The sequence below is a fragment of the Sorex fumeus genome, unplaced genomic scaffold, assembly GCF_029834395.1.
Source record: "Sorex fumeus unplaced genomic scaffold, SorFum_2.1 ptg000123l, whole genome shotgun sequence".
Lineage (NCBI taxonomy): Eukaryota > Metazoa > Chordata > Mammalia > Eulipotyphla > Soricidae > Sorex > Sorex fumeus.
The window spans coordinates 4,939,732-4,959,302 of NW_026606180.1; the positions used below are offsets into that span (position 1 = coordinate 4,939,732).

The following is a 19,571-nucleotide window of genomic DNA, read 5'->3' on the forward strand; positions in this document are numbered from 1 at the left end:
TTAAGATCCCATTAACATTTCTCTAACTAGGCAAAATCTTAGGAAAGGTTACAACTGATAACTAAACTGATGAGGAAATGTTTCTACTCCCTCCCAAGTTGTTACTAAAGTGTTAGCATCTTAGGAATCAAGGGCACAAAGTCTCGCCCACTGGACAGGTGAGCAGGTACCTGAGGTCACACGGCTCGGGAGCTGCAAAGGAAGCATCTGGTCTCAGGTCTAAGTTCATCCTGTCATCGCCTCACAACACAACACAGCGCCGCACTTGGTACCACACCATAACACAAACAGTAACAACTTGTGAGTCTCTCCCCATCTCTCCCCTCCCAACTCCTCAAATGGGCTCATTCCTACAGTTTTCTTTCAAGAATTCCCCCAGACAGTCTCATTCCGTTCGTTGGCTAAGCTGACGTGGTACCATTCCTCAGCTAAATCCCTCCCAAATACTGAGTTTGCCTAGTCCTCCCAAATACAAAATCTTTGCCCCTATGGAAAAGCCAACCATCTTCTGCTTTCTTAGCAAATTTTATTTCTTTCTTCTAGTAAAGTGAAATAGCTTTACTTGAGGTAATTTAGTTAGAGGCCAGTGGGTAGGGCACTCACACCACCTCACACACAGGCATGCTACGGCCCTGCCCTCCACGCTGGGATCTGCATTCCTGAGTTTGAGCCTGGACTGAGCTGAACGCTGGATAACTGCGTTAGGGAGGGAGAGGTGGGGGATACAGAGAGGTGTTCAAAACAGAATGAGCTTCTCCAGATGAAAGTCTTCCTAAGGAAAAATTCCCCAAGACCCAATGGTCAGTTATTGTCCTGGAGTGACAAACTTGGTGGGAGGGGAGCGTCACTACTTTCTTTTCCCAGTAAGACTCTACAGCTAACAGGTGAACAGTTCTTCATAAAGTTGCTCACAATAATTGATTGCATTTAATATTCCAACATCAATCCCACCACCATTACACCTTCCCACCACCATATTTGAATGTTCCCACCCCAACCCCCAAGCCTGCCCCCAAAGCAGTACCTATTTTGTATTGCTTGTTATGAATAATCCGCTAAAAATGATGCAAAAATGTTTCCTTAGAGGAAAGTGTGTGAAGATTGTTGTATTTCACTGTGGAGTCAGTAAGCCCTTGTATAAGAGATTACTAACATGGTGTTAAAGGTTGAGCCTTGTATACTAATATATATATTAGCATCTATATATGTATGTACACACACACACACACACACCGATTTTCCCCCTAAGATTGGTTGCCTTCCACTTTACACCCCGCATCAAATGTGGTATGCTTCTCTTGGTACCTCAGTGGTGTAGATAGAGTATGAGATGTCTCTTTCAGGAGCCTGGCAGTCATGCTCACACCCAGCAACTGCCTCTGGGGCCATATGAGTCTATTAATGGCCATGATCCAGAGACTCACAAATAAATCTCTCAGAAGGGAGCAACACAGCAACACGCCGCAGAGACCACACACCAGGCTGTCTCCTCTGGTGCCCCCACCTGCCCCAACTAGCCCCGGCAGCCTAAAACCTCCAGAACTCAATTGCTGCCACGCTCATGACCACTCGCCACAGGCTCAGACAAGCCTCATCGAGGAGTGAACCTGCTGAAAAACCCAGGTACGCAGGGCTCGTGACGGAAATCCCCAGGCTCGCGTGGATTCAGGAATGGGCGATCTCCCCCGCCTCCCTGTGTCTGCGGTAACCTGGCAGTCATGCTCAGGAACTGCCCATGTGCCATGTAGGCGCACTTACGGCCACGGTCCAGAGACTCACAAATCTCTCAGAAGAGAGCAACACCCCAGAGATGCCTCCGGACCCCAAAGTCACCATCCAGTTAAAAAATAAGAATTAAATTAGTCCCTGCACTTTTAAACTGCAACTACATCTCTGAAGACTCACAAGTGTCTGCCTTTATCCCAAACCTCTTAACCTCGTTCTAACCTCGGGCGTCTTCCAATTAGACATCTCAAATGCATCTCAAATTCGACATTTCAAACTATAACCCTCTCCACACCCCTCCCCACCCTTATCTATTTTGTCCACCGTTACAAGCGGCAAAACCACCCTTCCACTTGCTCAGGTTAGAATCGCTGGAATCAACTTTGATTTCCCTCTTTCCTACAATATTTCATATGCAATAAGAAATAAAAATCACTGGCTCTATTTTCCAAATAGACTCCAAAACTATCTACCTCCTTCCTTTGTCAATGTTTCTACTTTGGTCGCTTTAACTAGAATGTGAGCCTCTTAGTGAATGACTGAAACCCAATCATGACAACTCTGTAACTGTGTATCTCACTGAGTCAAGAAAAAAAAATTTATTAAAAAAAATACACATCAACGGGATTATCAGGATGGCCCAGTTAATTCCCACCACTTTGGGATCGACGCAGCGCCATCTCCTTGCTAGTCAGGACGGCAGTGAACTAGCTGCCTACCCCAAAGCTGCCTACCCCAAAATAGCTGCCTACCCCAAAGCTGCCTACCCCAAAATAAAAACAAAACAAATAGGGGCATGCTATTTTCCTGCTTAATATCATCCAGTTCCCTACTGCCTTTCGCATAGTACGGGGACTTCTTATCAAAGCCTCTGAAGTTCACTTATGATCTGGCTCTTCTTCACTCCTTAACATCTGACTTTCTCATTTATATCACATTCCGATCATAATCATGTTTTTCCTTTTTTATTTTCCTTGGCTGGACTGTTGAGCTCCTGACAACGCCATTTCTGCTCTCTTCAATCATGTGAAGATTTGCTCTTCTTGCCACTTACGTCCTGGAGAAGCCTCCCTGTTAGGCTTTACCTCTCCATCCAACGGAACCCTTCTTGCTGTTTCTGCTTCTTCACAACACATCACTCCTTGAGAGTAATTATATTTCACCACAAGCAAGGAAGAGTCTCAAGGGTGAGGCCTCTCTTAGACACTCGTTGGTACTTAATATGCACCTAGTCTTTGGTGAGTTTGTTTGTTTTCTTTTGTTATTGTTTCTTAACACTTAGCATTTGTTAAAGGGAAACATGAATTCTCTCTTGAAAGCATAAAAATACCTAAGTTCTGAGTATTTCGTAAGGTCATTCAAGCATCACCTAGAAGACTGGGCTTCCATAATTTCCTGTCAGCCTGTCACCTCTCAGGAGCTCTGTCACACTGTATTTCAAGTGGTGGATAATGCCACCCTGTGGAACTGGCCATGATCTGTCACTCCTAAGAGAACTGGGAGTAGACACTCCAAGAAGCGAAACAGAGTTGGAAAGAACATTTTAATTTTTTTCTTTTTCAGATGAAGGGTAATTAGTGACATTTTCTGGTTGTGGAATACCCACCCCTCTCCACAGAATTTAGAGGGGGCTAGAAGCATTTAAACAGAAATAAAATTACTGCTCTTTCGTGTTGAAAAAAGCTCAGGTTAAAAGGAAACAAAGCATGCAGTACACTACTAGTAACAGCTGTGTGGTGTGCTAGCAGATGTGCCGTGTGGCGGGTGGGGCTGCCTGCAGAGCAAACCGAGGGTAGCGTACTGAGAGAGGCACTGAGACACACACCCCAGGTCTCTGAAGGTGCATTTACACCTTTTTCCTGACAAGAAGGGGGGTGCACAGAAGGAATACGTGGATGTATTCAGTGGCTCCTACAGGCTCTGTGTTCAGGGAAACGTATGGCCTACTGGGGACTGAACCAGGTTCGGATGCATGCAAGAGAAAAAGAAAAGACGAGCCAAGAGGCTGGGATAAAGCAGTTAGGAATATGCTATGGCACACCCCAGTCTAATCCCCGGTGCCACGTGGCCTTCTGAGCTGCTCTGGAGGCCCAGGGGATGGTCAGGGTGGTCCTGGTGGTCTCCAGCACCGTAAGATCCAAGATAGCAGAGAAAACAATAGCACCCATACATATGCAAGCAATAGCACCCATAAATATGCAAGCTCTTCCAAGTCTATGGTCCCTAGATTTCTGTAAGTTAGACAAGATCATAAACTAAAAAACAGGGTCAGCCTTGTAAGGGTTTATCTCACAGTGATTCTAATTAAAAAAAAAGTTGGAAAAAGAAGTTCATACCAGAGAATACCATGGGGGGGGGGGGGGGAATACTTTTAGAAGGCAGGAAAATACACATACAGTTAAAAGTAGTAATAGATTAAAAAAAAAAAAAACTCAGGGTGAGGTGGATCGTTCAAAGGCTAGAGCACATGCTCTGCATGTGGGAGTCCTGGGTTCCAGCCAGCACATGGTCCCCGAGCACAGCCCAAGGAGCAGCCCCTCAGCATGATCGGAGTGACCAAAAAGAATAAAAAAATACACAAAAGAATTTCTCTCTGCCTATCATTATTTTGTATGGAGCCAGTGATCAAGCTCAGAGCCTCACATAAATGCTATAATCCCAGCCCAAGATTTCCTTCTTAATGAAAAGAACTGGTGTGTCAAAAACCAACTAACAGAAAAAGGGATGAACCCACTGGCACCTTTAAGTGACCAGCTAGAGGGCAGCTTGCACGTATGCAGCCCCACATCTGGTCCCCAGTACAACAGCCAAAAATAAATAAGTAAATAAATAAATGAGAAAAGAGAGAAGAGTTAAAAAGAGGTGGGAGGAGGGAAAGATGATTCCAAAAACCAACTGATGAGACTTTGTAATTCAAAATTCTCTAAAATCATCCTTAACACACTAATGCCAGTGCTGCGACTTGTGTTAATGCAACCACATTCAAATGTGAGCTGCTGGCGGCACATGTCGGCATGATGGTGTGAAGAGATGGGGGCGAGGGAACCGGCAGCAGACGGGAAAAGCAGCGGTACCTGAACATCATCCCAGTGGCCTCTGAGGGTTAATTAGATAATCAGAGACTGAGAGCCGCAGGGATGCCACCGTACACTCAGCAGCCAGAAAGTGTGACTTCCTACAGTAGAGAACCACAAACAGCTCCACTGAATCATTCTTCTTTGCTCACCCCAGGCAAACAAGAAAAAGGACAGTTCAAAGAGATGACATCCTAGCTGGCAAAGACAAAAAGCTTTCAATACTACACCCAGTCTGCCAAAACTGTTACAAATAACTCTAAATCATTCAGATAATGTCTGCAAAGTTTTTTTTCAGGGAACATTACAAAAGAAAAAGATGAAGTTATTAATAAGAGAAATTAGTTTCTAGAACATAGCAGCCTAAATCTACTGCATAAAAGCCCAATCAAATGTAGTAATTTAAATTACAGGTGGGGTACTGTTAAGATCACTCTCTTAATATTTTATACCCAAATTGAAGGTCAGCAAGGGGATACCATGCTCCCTGGTTTCATGCTCCCTGTGCTCAATGTCCCCAGGTAAAAAGATAGAGAGATGTAAAGCTAGTTACACTGTCGTCTTTGACCATGTGCCTCTCACTGAAAACTTTGAACGGCATTATCTGGCAATTAAAAAAAGATGAGGTAAGGCTACAGGAAATACCAGCAAAACAGGAAAACGGCGGGGGGGGGGGGGGGGGGGGGGATCAGGCAAACTTCTTGTTTAGAAAAATAGGATTAAGGATTAAAAAATAAATACAAATAATTTTCCACATAAGACAAAAATGAAGCTAATATCTCTAATTCACACTATATATAATGATTGCAATTGTCCGAACAAACGTGAGCTAAGATATTCTTCATATTCTTAAAATTATTCTCAATAAAACAGGCACTGCTGTCATTATACCCTATTTTTTAAATGGGAATTGGGAAGAAAGAGAAAAGGCTGTGTGCCAGCCAGCCCAGGAGTAGTGCCTGGGCTTTCCAAAGACGAAGACTGCTGATGAAACCAGCTCCCAGGAACACGCGTGTCCAGCCAAAGGCTCTGAAAGGGGCCAGACAATACAGTTCTGTCACTGGGTGAAACCGAAACACTAAAGTAGAAGGATGCCAGATAATATTAGAGTTTTCTGGTTTATCAAGGTGATTATACAAACAAGTTTCAAAAGGGAGTAAAATATCATTGAAAACAACAATTTGAGGGGCTAGAGCAATAGCAGAGCAGGTAGGGCGCTTGCCCTGCACCCAAACGCAGGTTCTATCCCTGTATGGTTCCTGAGGTCTGTCAGGAGTCATCCCTGAGCACAGATTCAGGATAATCCCTGAGCACAGCTGGGTGTGGCCCAAACACCAAAAAAGTTATATGAAACAGAAATTTAATACTTGATTCCGGAGTAAACCTCTCATGATTACTAGCAGTAACTACCACTAAAACGAGCCCTTAAAGATCACTTCGCAAGTAAAAAAAGAAGTCTTGTAATGTAAATGCCATCAAAATATTAATGGCTCCTAAGATCATATGAATGGATTCTTGTAGCTCTGAGTAAAATTTCTAAAAACATCAACATTTATAGATTTTTAACATAACTTCATTTTTTTTTTGTTGAATCACTGTGAGATAGTTACAAAGCTTTCTTGTTTGAGTTTCAACCATACAATGATCAAACACCCATCCCCCTACCAGGGCAGAGTTTCCACCACCAATGTGCCCAGTATCCCCCCATCCTCCCCGTTCCCCTCCCTCTATGGCTGACAATTTCCCTCATACTCTCTCTCTACTTTTGGGCATTCTTTGAGATAACTTTAAAAGAAGTTTTAAAGACACGGATGTGTGTGAAAATGTGGAGCATTTGAGTAAATGTTTCAAGACAGTAAGGAAAAGCAATGCTTTATATACTAACAGTATAAATACATACATATGGCTTCCATAAACTTTGCCCTAAAAACTGATACTGGTAACACAATTACCAGTGTAGCAAGTGAGATGCACACAAATCATGCAAATACATAGAATCATACAATCTCTCTATTTTTTATTACAACCGCAAGAGAATCTTGAATCTTAATTATTTAAAAACTAAGCTAAAAGTTTTTATAAAACATCTGTACAAATATGTTCAAGCATTATTATTTTAACACTTTATCATTTACAATTTTTACTGTTTTGGGGTCACACCCAGCAGTGCTGGGGTTCGCCCCCGGTGGGTCTTGGGGAATCGTATGCAGAGACTGGCTGCATGAAAGGCAAGTGCCTCACCCACTCCACTATCTCTTGGTGAGAAACCGGGGGCAAGCCCAGAGGACTAGCTCAGTGGGTGGAACGTCTGGTCTGCATGGGTCAGGTCAAGGGCATAACCACCGGTGCTGCCTCCAGGGCGAGCATGCAGATGACCGCTGTGTAGCATGACCCTGGCCGTTCTGCGAGCTGTGATCTCCTGTGGTGCAGGGCTACCCAGTCACACCACAACCAGGCGTGTGGCGCATGACAACAGAGGGATGCAACCTCACGCCACGGCCCGTCACCGAAGGAGCACACGCCTGGGCAAGCAGGCGAGCAGCCAAAGGTCAACAGAACTGACTGCACGCACTGCAGGCACGGGAATGACCCTGGTCATCAATGTCAATAGCAAAAAGACAGGGGACAGAGGAGGGAAATATTTTGATTTAGAGAATAGGGAATTGCTTACTTCTGGGTCTGTAAGTACAAATACACGTTTTACATTAGGAAATTCAAATAAAACTAACATTCAGCAAAAAACCTTTTTTAGTAACAAAATTTCAGTTCAGGAACCTATCTAATGTCGGGGGCTGTTTCAGGGGTGTGGTTTCTAGGCTGTGGCCTAACAGTCTGCACTCAGACCACCCTGGCTGTGCTGGGCAGAGGCCTCGGTGGGGCTGGGGTGTAACGCAGGCCCCAGGATTGCTAGGCAAGCCTATCTTCTCCCGAGCACGTTTCTCGCTCGCTTGTCTCTATGTCTCTTTGCGTGCTCATTGACTCTGGAGAAGCCTGTGTTCTCTCAAACACCTACTTTTCTCTTTCTCTCCCTCACATCTTTCTAAACAAATTTCAATTAAAAAAAACTCTCTTGCTTCACCAAAACAAACCTCAGGCTCAAACACCTGGGAGGCATGTGCTCTGCCAATTTAAGCTATTTCTCTACCCCAGAATACACTTTTGTAACCGAGAAAATCGCAGCAAAGACAAGTTCACTGCTGTCGGCTCCCCAAAATTGATCATTAAATATGCCACTTAAATTCCTTCAATAAAAATTATAAGAATAATTTTTATGAAGGGTACTTTTCAGGAGTAAGAAAATATTGTTGGGGCTGGAGTGATAGTACAGCGGGTAGGGCGTTTGCCTTGCCCGTGGTCGACCCGGGTTCGATTCCCAGCATCCCATATGGTCCCCTGAGAACCACCAAACATGATGGTCTCTCAGCACTCCCGAGTGCCTGAGCCAGGAGTAACCCCTGTGCATTGCCAGGTGTGTGACCCAAAAAGGGAAAAAAAAACCCTGTTAAACATAAACAAAAGAGACTACATTAAACTAAGAAGCTTCTGCACCTCAAAAGATACAATGACCAAAATAAGAGAGATTCCACAGAACGGGAAAAATTATTTACCCAATACCCATATGATGGGCTGGAGCGATAGCACAGCGGGTAGGGCGCCTGCCTTGCACGCAGCCAACATGGCTGACCCCGAGTTCGATTCCTCTGCCCCTCTTGGAGAACCCAGCAAGCTACCGAGAGTATCTCGCCCCCACAGCAAAGCCTGGCAAGCTACCCGTGATATATTCGATATGCTAAAAGCAGTAACAACAAGTCTCACAATTTGTTGTGAGATGCTACTGGTGCCTGCTCGAGCAAATCGATGAACAATGGGAGGACAGTGCTACCCATATGATAAGGGGTTAATATCCAGGGCATACAAGACATCAGTAGAACTGTACAAGAAAAAAACCTCCAACCCCTTCAAAAAATGGAGGAGAAATGAATAGAACTTCCTCAAAAAAGATATACAAATGGTCAAAAGGCACATAAAAAAATGCTCCACGTCGCTAACCATCAGGGAGAAGTAAATCAAAACAACAATGAGATATCATCTCACACCACAGAGACTGGCACACATCAAAAAGAAAAAGAACAACCAGTGCTGGCACTGAGAGAAAGGGACTCTCTCTCTTTCACTGTTGGTGGGAATGCTGACTGGTCCAGCCTTTCTGGAAAACAATACAGGCATTCCTCAAAAAACAAGAAATCAAGCTTCCATATGACCCAGCAAACCCAGTTCTAGAATGATATCCCAAAGGTACAAAAAAGCACAGTAGAAATGACATATGTACCTGTATATTCATTGTAGCACTGTTCACAATAGCTAGAACCTAGAAAAAACCCGAGAGCCTGAGAATAGACGATTCTTTGGTTAAAGAAATTATGGTACATCTACACAGTGGAATACTATGCAACTGTTAGGAAAGATGAAGTCATGAAATTTGCTTATAAGAGGATGGTCATGGAGAGTATCATGCTAAGTGAAATGAGTCAGAGAGAGATGGACAGACATAGAATGACTGCACTAATTTGTGGAATATGAAATAACATAATATGAGACTAATTCCCAAGGACAGAGGACACAAGGGTCAGTCAGACTGTTCCATGGTTGGAAGTCTGTCTCATAGGCTGGGGGAGAAGGCAGCTGAGATAGAGAAGGGATCACTAAGTCAATGATGGTTGGAGGGATTGCTCAGGATGTGTGCTGAAAGTAGAAAAAGGACCAAACATGATGGTCTCCCAGTATCTGTATTGCCAACCATAATGCCCAAAAGTAGAGAAAATAAGACGGAAATTGTCTGCCATAAAGTCAGAAAGTGGGGTGGGGTCGAGGTGGCAGAAGGGATACTGGACACTGCTGGTGAGAAATGTACACTGGTGGAGGGATGGGTGTTCAATCATGGTATCACTGAGATTCAATCATGAAAGCTTTTTAACTGTATCCCATGGTGATTCAATTAAAAATTTTTTTTAAAAAATGTTACCATGATCTGGCTGGTGATTAGGTAAGTGTAAAAAAGAGGTCAAAATTCATTTTGTTACTGAATGTGCCATCTGCTATACAAATTACATAAATTGTGCCTTTTGTATATATAAATTATAGCTCAATGAAGTTAGTACAAAATATAAATTGAAGTCTATACCTAGGCACTCTAACTGGTACACTGCAAAAGGCACTGCTACATGTTACTGTGTAAAAGTATACAGATTTCCCAGCCATTTCAATATGAAAGCAAAAATCTGAGAAAACCGAGAAACAAAAACTTCAGAGAAATGACAGCGAGGAATGTCCTGTCTTTATTTTTCTGGTTAGTCATGCTGCTGTGACAAATGGATGAAGGAGAAGGAATACGACATTTATGTGGAAGCCAGTCAAGTGAATGAGTCGCTATGAAACTTCTGTGATGGGTTAATAATTATTCTTCAGACCATGTCTAGGGGCTGGAGAGACAGTGAAGCAAGGACAGTGTTTGCCTTGCCTTGACCCAAGTCAACTCAGGTTCAATCCTCAGCACCCTATGTGGCTCCCGCAACCCCACCAGGAGTGACCCCTGAGCCAAGGGTCAGCTAGTAAGCTATGCACCACCATACGTGGCCAAGAAGAATGAACCACTTTTAAGGGAAAATGAGCCGCAGGCATTCCATCATTTTTGAAACTATCATATTAAAACTATTGGAGAATTACATATGTACCTGGCCTACCCAAGCATTGAATGATTCTGCTTCATCTCTTATTTAGAACTGAATGCAGAAGCATTCATATATTCATATTTATGGAAAAAAACACATCATAAATACTGGATAATAAAAGTGAATGGGGGGCACAATTTTAATGAAAGATTAAAAAGTAAACTTAGAGGCTTATCCTTCTACCTTCCTTTGTCAGAAAATGAGACCTTAACAAAGAAACGGTTGGTAACAGGGTTCCAACTACAAGGTTGAACAGTCTCTAATAAAGGTAGTTATAAAGAATAGGATTAAGTACTTTTAATAGCTAAGAAACATGCTACTTTTTGTTTTTTATCTAAAAGACACAAACCTTCCACTCCGTGGCATTTGGGTAAGATAGAGTGTGTGTGTGTGTGTGTGTGTGTGTGTGTGTGTGTGTGTGTGTGTGTGTTGGGGGGGGGGGTCTTTGCCCAGGGACAAAGATCTTGATCTTTTTTCAAGGTATCATGATAATGATACCAGTAATGTTTTAGGCACACCACTTCCTGCGCCACACCCAGCACTAGTGTGCCAATATCCTTCCATCACTGTCCCTAAGTCTCTTCTGAGCTGTGACCTGACTCCCACCCTCAGCTAACTCGGTTCTGCTGACCAAATCTCAGGATTCATTTTCAGGGGCCACTGTCACTGCACGAGTAAAATCACCCAGTGTTCGTCCTTCTCCTAACTCACCATGCTTAACCTGACACCATCCAGTTACAGCCACGCTGTAACAAAAATTAAGATTTCATCTTTACTTTTAGCTGAATAGTCTTCTATTGTGATAATATCAAACTTTTTTAGTCACTCTTCTATTGTCAGACATTTGGACTATTTCCAGATCTTGGCTACTGTAAATAGCACTGCAGAGAAGACTTTACTCTGGGGGCTAGAGAGACCATTAGAGGAGTAGTCTCCTGGACACCAACAGATGTATCCCAAACACTCAATTTTCCTTCACCATCTCCACCCCCCAAAAAACCCCTATTTTTACAAACCTGATCTAGAGGCAAGAACTAATAAATCAGGCAAGATATACAAGGCAAGTATTTATACAAGTATATTTAATTATATAAGTATATTTAATTTATAAAAAATTATAAAATTATAATTTTATATATAATATGTATTTTATTAGCACAGCGGGTAGGGCGTTCGCCTTACACGCGGCCAACATGGCCGACCCGAGTTCGATTCCTCTGCCCCTCTCGGAGAGCCCGGCAAGCTACCAAGAGTATTCGATATGCCAGACACAGTAACAACAAAGTCTCCAATGGAGACGTTACTGGGCCCGCTCGAGCAAATCGACGATCAACGGGAGGGCCTTTACCTTTACCTTTACCTTTTAATATATTTATATATAATTATAATATTTTATATAATATATATTTTATATAATATATATTTTATGATTAAGGGCTGGAGCGATAGAACAGCGGGTAGGCGTTTGCCTTGCATGCAGCCAACATGGCCGACCCAGGTTCGATTCCCAGCATCCCATATGGTCCCCCGAGGACCGCCAAGAATGATTCCTGAGTGCATGAGCCAGGAGTAATCCCTGAGCATCGCTGGGTGTGACCCAAAAAGCAAGAATAAATAAATAAATAATTTTATAATTTTATAGTTTTTAATAATAAAATTATAAAAAATAAATATATTTAATTATACAAGTATAATTATACAAGATATACAAGGCACGTATTATACAAGTTTGTGGGTACCTCCAGGGCCAGAGAGATAGTAAAATGGGTAGTGGACTTGCCTTGCATGCAGCCAACCCGGGTTCAATTCCTGGCACTACATATGAACCCTGCCAGGAGTGATCCCTGAGCAAAGCCAGATATGGCCCAAACCCATCCTATAATAGTTAAAAACAGAGTAAGAGGGCTGGAGCGATAGTACAACAGGTAGGGCACTTTCCTTGCAAGTGGCTCAATCCCCCGCATCCCATATGGTCCCTGAGCACTGCCAGGAGTGATTCCTGAGTGCAGAGCCAGGGATGAGCCCTGAGCATTGCTGGGTGTGACCCAAAAAGGAAAAAAAAAGGAACAAAAACCAAACAAACAAAAAACAAAGAGAACAAATAAGCCTGCTCCAATCAGCACTGACTTTAGAACACAGGTTCATATACTTATCTACAAACTAGTTAAGGTGTCAGACCTTTTTTACTCTACGCTTTAATAATTTCAGAGGACCTAAGGGTACCGGGTACCTCCTAAACACTTGAACTTTTACATGATACTCAACAAATCAAAATGCATTTATAAAACTTTAAAACTATTTTATAGATTCATTCTAGCTGCGTATGTATACGCATAATAGTAGCACTGTAGCCCTGCCCTTCCACTGTTCAACGATTTGCTCAAGCGGGCACCAGTAACGTCTTCATTGTGAGACTTGTTCTTACTGCTTTTGGCATATCAAATACGTCACGGGGAGCTTGCCAGGCTCTGCCATGCGGGTGGGATACTCTCGGTAGCTTGCCGGGCTCTCCGAGAGGGACGGAGGAATCGAACTCGGGTCGGCCGCGTACAAGGCAAACGCCCTACCTGCTGTGCAATGCTCCAGCCCTTACGCATAATGTATACAGAAATATTAGTAATATTATAGAATATTTACCGTGATGCCTAACAAACTAGCTTTAAATAGTTTCCAAATAAATACAGATAATTCAAATAAGTATTTACTGACACCCGTACTCTGAGTCAGACACCAAACTATGTGTGCAGTGACTAGAACCAAGAGCAAGATATATCACACCCTTACAATCCTTGCTATTAGCCTGGGATATCAGTCATTAAGCTGGCTGCTATGGAAGTCCCACCCCTCTTCATCATTTTCCTTATTTTACTTTTAGATGTGAACATTCGGCTTCATCTTTCCCTGGAGCATTGTAGGATTCTCACTTTGTCATATCAATCCCTTTAAATTCTAATTTTTATTTTACATGGGGAAAAATGTACATCTAAGCAGCCTCCAATACTATTTCAAAGCAAGTGGAAAAAATCCCAGAATCCACATTTCCATTGGGCTGAGACTTTCCAATATGCCTAATAATGATACTTTATGACCTAGAAGTTCCAATGAATTGGTGGTAAGAAAACATTGATCTGCTTCAGTGGCACTGTAATTGGAATGGTGATTAAATGCATCATGTTAAATTTACCCTGGGCTTTTTCCAGTGTGGCAAATATAAAACGAGCTCTCAGCATCAGCAGAGCCTAAACCCCTCTCTCCTAAAATGATACTTCTTCTGCATGTCAAAGGTGGTATGTTTGAGCCTCACCATTAATAATTAGGTGGCATAACACAACCTACACACCCGCACAGGCCGCCACAGGATGCACACTGCCCAGCATGGCTTATTGTCCTTAGCAACTTGGGACAACCGTATGCATGTCAGAGCCGTGCATTTGCACCACCATAGTTAATGGTCTGTCAGCATTTCCATTATAAAGCAATTTTCAAAGGTTTATTGCTCTGCTGAAGAATTTGCTCTGAGCTAAAATTTGGCATTCCAGAAAAGCAAAAACTGTAGCCTGTAGTTGTTTATTCCCTTCCAAGTAGGCCAAGCAGTTTGTTGTTTTTTTCTTTCTTTTTTTTAAAGCTAATCTGGCCCTTTATTTCAGAATTTCCTCATATAGCCAGGCCTTTGGGAATATAGACAGTACAAAAACCTCATACCTCACAAAGGGGCTATTGTCTGGTAATAAAAGTAGCTAACAATTTCCAATGTGTGTAGACATTACAATCTCTTTTTAAAAGCATGCATTTTTTATCAATTCCAAACATTTTTGATGAGTAAATTCCAAGCTTAAAAACGTGTTCATCAATGCTACTTACCTAGTTATACTAAATCATCCATGTTATTAGCATAATGCTATCACTGATACTGAAATTGATAAAACCTCATTTTACATTCCTTATCCATTGTTAAACCCTTTATTGCTCCCCCTCAAGAACCACAAATACTATTAGGGCTGAAGCAATAGTGCAGTGGGTGTGGCATTTACCTTACATGCAGCCAACCAAGGTTCCATTCCCAGGACCCCACATGGTCCTGAGCCCTGCCAGAAGTGACCCTTGAGCAAGGGCTGGAGTGAGCCCTGAGTACCGCCGAGTGTGGCCCCACCACACTTCTCCAAAAGAATACTTACAGCTACAACAGACCTACAGTAAATTTTACCTATTCTTAATTCCATTTTATCCTGCTAATGAACAGAAATACTGCAAGTCAAAGAAACAAGTGACGGTTAAATAGTAGATAGAAAAGGAGGTTTAAGGTAAGTTGAAAATTCAAAAAATGATCAACCCTTGAATAACAAAGTTCACAGAAATACACCAGAAATTAGCTGTTGTTTATGTCCACGTAAGAAAAACAAACCATCTTGTTAAAATGGTTTAAAGAACAGCAAAGAATTTCTCGGTAACTAACAGCTTATTACCTGTTCAAAATATCTTGCCTTATCAGGAAATTATTTTCCTAATTTTAATACACTATTCGTAGGAAAACATGATTTAAAAAAAGTCACTATTTGCTACACCATAAGTACCAGAATGGATTGCGAAAGTAGGGTAGAGTTCCCCGCTTCCTCTCCTATAATACCACAGAAATCTCTTTCTATAAAAGTATTCATATAAATTAGACAAAATTCAAAAGGCACAATAGGATTAGTGAAATAATGCCTCACTCCTGTTCATCTTCCACTTCCCCCAGAGACAAAGCACTACCAGTTTCAGTCTTCCAGAAGCACACCCTACACTGAAATATGCCCCATACCTTCCTTCAAAACCTCAGCTATCCTTAACCCTATCACTAACAGTAGTATAAACCATGGTAGCACTGTAGCACTGTCCTCCCAGGCACCAGTAAAATCTCCATTCTGAGACCTTTTACTGTTTTTGGCATATCGAATACGTCAGGGGTAGCTTGCCAGGCTTTGCCGTGCAGGCGGAATACTTTCGGTAGCTTTCCAGGCTCTCCAAGAGGGGCAGAGGAATCAAACCCGGGTCTGTCACGTGCAAGGCAAACACCCTACCCGCTATGCTATCGCTCCGGCCCATAAATCATGGTACCTAAAATAAAAACATATAAATAAACCAAAAGAATCCAAATGATTAGAGAAAAAAGTAATTCACTATTACACATAAGTGAAAAATACAAGGCAATATACAAATATTAAAATTAACAACTGAATTTGTCTAGGTTTCTGATAAGGTCAACATAAAAATAATTTACTTCTCTATTGGAAACAACAAATAACAAAATCTGCATCAACAGCTTATACTAGAGCACAAAAAAAAAAAACCTAACAACAACAACAGAAAAAAAAACACCCAACTCAGATACTGAAAAAATCTAAAAGATGTACAGATGTACACAATAACACTGGAAGATGTACAGATGAACACAATAACACTGGAAATTAAAGATGAGCTAAACATGCAGATGATACATACTATGCTCAAGGTTGGAAGATGTGCTGATAGTGACAGTCTTCTCCAAATGCCAATAGACTCAATAGTACTTAATCAAACCCCAAAAGCTTCCTTAATTTTGACTGAAATTGATGGGCTGATTCTAAAACTTATATGGAACTCTAAAAAATACAGAATAGCTAAGACAAACTTTAAGAAGAAGAAAACTGGAATATCTACACCAGCACTTCTCGAGATGAGGGCAAGGAAAGCACACGTCCCCTGGCGGGTCCTCTGAATATTCTAAGGAGGCCACAGGCAAAAACAACATAAAATGAGAGGTCAGGTCAAGGCACGAGGCCGGGAGGATGACCAATAGGACAGCGTGGGGAGTGGGGAACGCAGGGAGGAATGGGGCCAAAGGGTCACAGTTGGGAAAAGGTTGAGAAACACTGATCTAAACTATCAAGGACCAAGACTTAGCCTAAAGTTACAGCAATAAAGACCAGCTGTCACCGGTGCAAAAGACCTGCAACACAACCGGACAAAATACGGAGCAAACCCACATGTACCTAACTGGTCCTCCAGTTTAAAACAACAAGTACGAGGGGCAAAGCCCATGCCCTGCATGAAGCCGAGCTCAATCAGATTCCCTGGAACCTGCAGGGTACCTGAGCACCGAGAGGGGAGCCCTGGCAGCCCAAATCACCTCTGGAGCGGCCCGTGCTATTCCCAACACTACGTGCCTCAGCAGGAAGTACCACTGAGACCCCAGCCCGCCCACGTCCCCTGAACACTGCGGGGGGACTGAACACCAACACAGCTCGTTGGAAAGAAAAGATCTCATTGGTACTGGTTCAACTGGATATGGAGATCCAGAGGAGGGGCGGGGAGTGGGGGCGACAGGACCGCAACGACTGACCTCACATTAACGGCAAGAAAATGTAAAAAATGTAATCACCTCAAATGTGAAATATGAAATCATAGAACTGGGGGGAGTCACTTTAACACTGAACTAGGTAAAGAACTGACGACATAAAATGTTGAACTTGATGAAATTAAAAATGTTTAGTCACTGCAAAGATCACGCCCTCACCAGCACCAAAGGTCACCCAAGACACCCAAGCATTCAAGTATGTTTTGCCATTGCTGTGTGGAGCGAGAGAGAGCGAGAGAGAGAGAGAGAGAGAGAGAGAGAGAGAGAGAGCGCACTAAGGAAAAGACAAATCACAATCTGGAAGAGGACCATAACACACACATATGGCTGCATGTGTGTACACGTGTATAAAATATTTAAGAAACTAGTACAGCTGAACAAAATCTTCAAAAGCACAAATTTTTCAATGTGGCTAAGTAGTCAGGAATTAAATAAAAAACTGCTCCAACATCATTAGTTTGGACAAATGAAACACTGACCACTGAAATACATATAGTGACCAAGAAAATGTATTTAGCCTCTTTTGCAAACCACAGCACCTAAACGAAGAGAGAGAACAAAAGGGAATGCCCTGCCACAGAAGCAGGGTGGGATGGGGGAGGGGGGGAGGGACACTGGGATCAGTGGTGGTGGAGAATGGGGACTGGTGGAGGGATGGGTACTCAAACACTGTATAACTGAAACCCAAGCACAAAAATTTGTAAGTCTACAACTGTACCTCATGGTGTTTCACTCATAAAAAATTTTTTTTAATTTATTTAAGTGACAGTAAGATAAAGTAACCCTACCAAGAGGATGCTAAGATGAAAAGAGCCACAAGACCACCTGCCTGGATGAAGGATTCTGGGCACTAGTCTGTCATCACCGAATGACCACGCACTCCCAGTTCTGTACAGAAGTAAGAGAAACACAGGGTCAAGCCCTGAATCACAGACGGGCCCGAAGTTCCACCCAGAAGTGACCCTGGCCCCAGGGTCAGGAGTAAGCCTTGAGCACTAACAATCTCCTCCCAAAATAAGTCAGTTGATCCATTTTTACTATCTTTACCAAAAACTAGTTTGTTTCATTGATAATGATTAAATAATAACAATAATTAAAATAATAATTTCTAATTCTTTATTATTTTCTCATTACTTTAAATTCATTCTTCTTCCACTATCTTAAGAGGAAAGGCTATAAAATATAGGTTTAATGTTTAGAATTATGAATTTTCCTTTAAGCTATACTTTACTCCAGCTTAAACATTTTGGTATGTTATACTTTTATGCTTGTATTCATCTCATTATTTTTAAAAATTTCCCTGTGATTTCTTCTTTGATTTACTGATTATATGAGTTTTTTTTAACTACTATATATTAATGAGTTTCTAAAATTTCTGTTAACAGATTTCCAATACAATTTCTGTATGATAGGAAACTATAACCTGTATTATTCCTAGTCTATAAATGTAGTAGATTTGTTCTGTCATCTAGCAGTCCTGGAGAACACGCTATGTGTATGAGAACAAGTCTCACAATGGAGACGTTACTGGTGCCCACTCAAGCAAATCGAACAATGGGAGGACAGTGCTCCAGTGCTGTTGTTAGGTGACACATCCTAGACACTGTGCAGTTCTGGTGGATTGACAGTGTTGTTCAAGTCTCATATTTTCTTGTTTATCTTCCATCCATTTTTTCTATACATTTAATAATGAGATTTTGAAATCTTCAACTATCATTTTGAATCATTTATTTCTCCCTTCTCTGTCAGTTTTGCTTTATGCATTTTATTGAGTGGAAATGCTCTATTGAGTGAAATGTGGAAAAAAATTAAAATGACCATCAGCTGAAAAACTGATAGACAAAAACATCATATATTCATACAAACAAAGCCATAAACGAAAGCAAGTATCAATACACGCTACATCATTTTTAAAAAACCCTTGAAAAGAATGCACTAGTTGAAAAGGTCAAGTCACAAAAAATTTATGTATTACTCAATTTCTATGAATATCTGTGAGAGGAATCTAGGGACAAGAAAGCAGGCTGAGGGGAGGGCTGGGTCAGCACACAGCTAATATCCACCTCCTCTCACGAGAATGAAAGTATGTGGATGCTATAGTCTTTTGACTACTTTTGAGAGTTCTAACAAAGCTAATTCTTACAGTTTGTTGTTGTTTTCAACATTTCTGTGGGAAAGGGCTATATGAAGCTACATGATCCACCATCAGGCCAGTCCCTCCTGGACTGAAGATTTAGATGGGAGGGGGGAATGGGCGCAGAAGACATGCCTATTATCAAAAAGTTTAAATTCTTCCATTAAAACCTGGATTTTGAGAAAGTTTATTTTATCTATTAATACTTAAGATTCCCAGATTATCAAACTACAGAATACCAAGAATGGGCTAATCTTAAAATGAGGTAAACAGGTAAAAACAATCGATGCTTTGTGAATTAGCAGAAAATAAACGAACCTCTTAGGGTTAGCTTAGCCAAAGTTCTGGTGCTTTCAGTATCTTTTACTGATTACTCCATAAAAAGAGACTGATTACTCCCAATAAAACATGACAAGTGTATTGTGAAATGTTTATTAATATCTACTGCTTTTCAAACAACCCAAGAGGGCATTAAAGAAAAACGAATCCTCAAGAGGAAAATATCCTGTTCATACATGTAGGTAATTGATTCAACT

The 19,571-nt window shown here is 41.8% G+C and overlaps 1 protein-coding gene across 1 annotated transcript in view; it reads right to left on the reverse strand.

The window, feature by feature from the left end:
- Positions 1–19,571, reverse strand: part of ZFAND3 (zinc finger AN1-type containing 3) — a 306,708-nt gene that overhangs the window by 219,005 nt on the left and 68,132 nt on the right. The gene's annotated exons all lie outside the window — the stretch shown is intronic.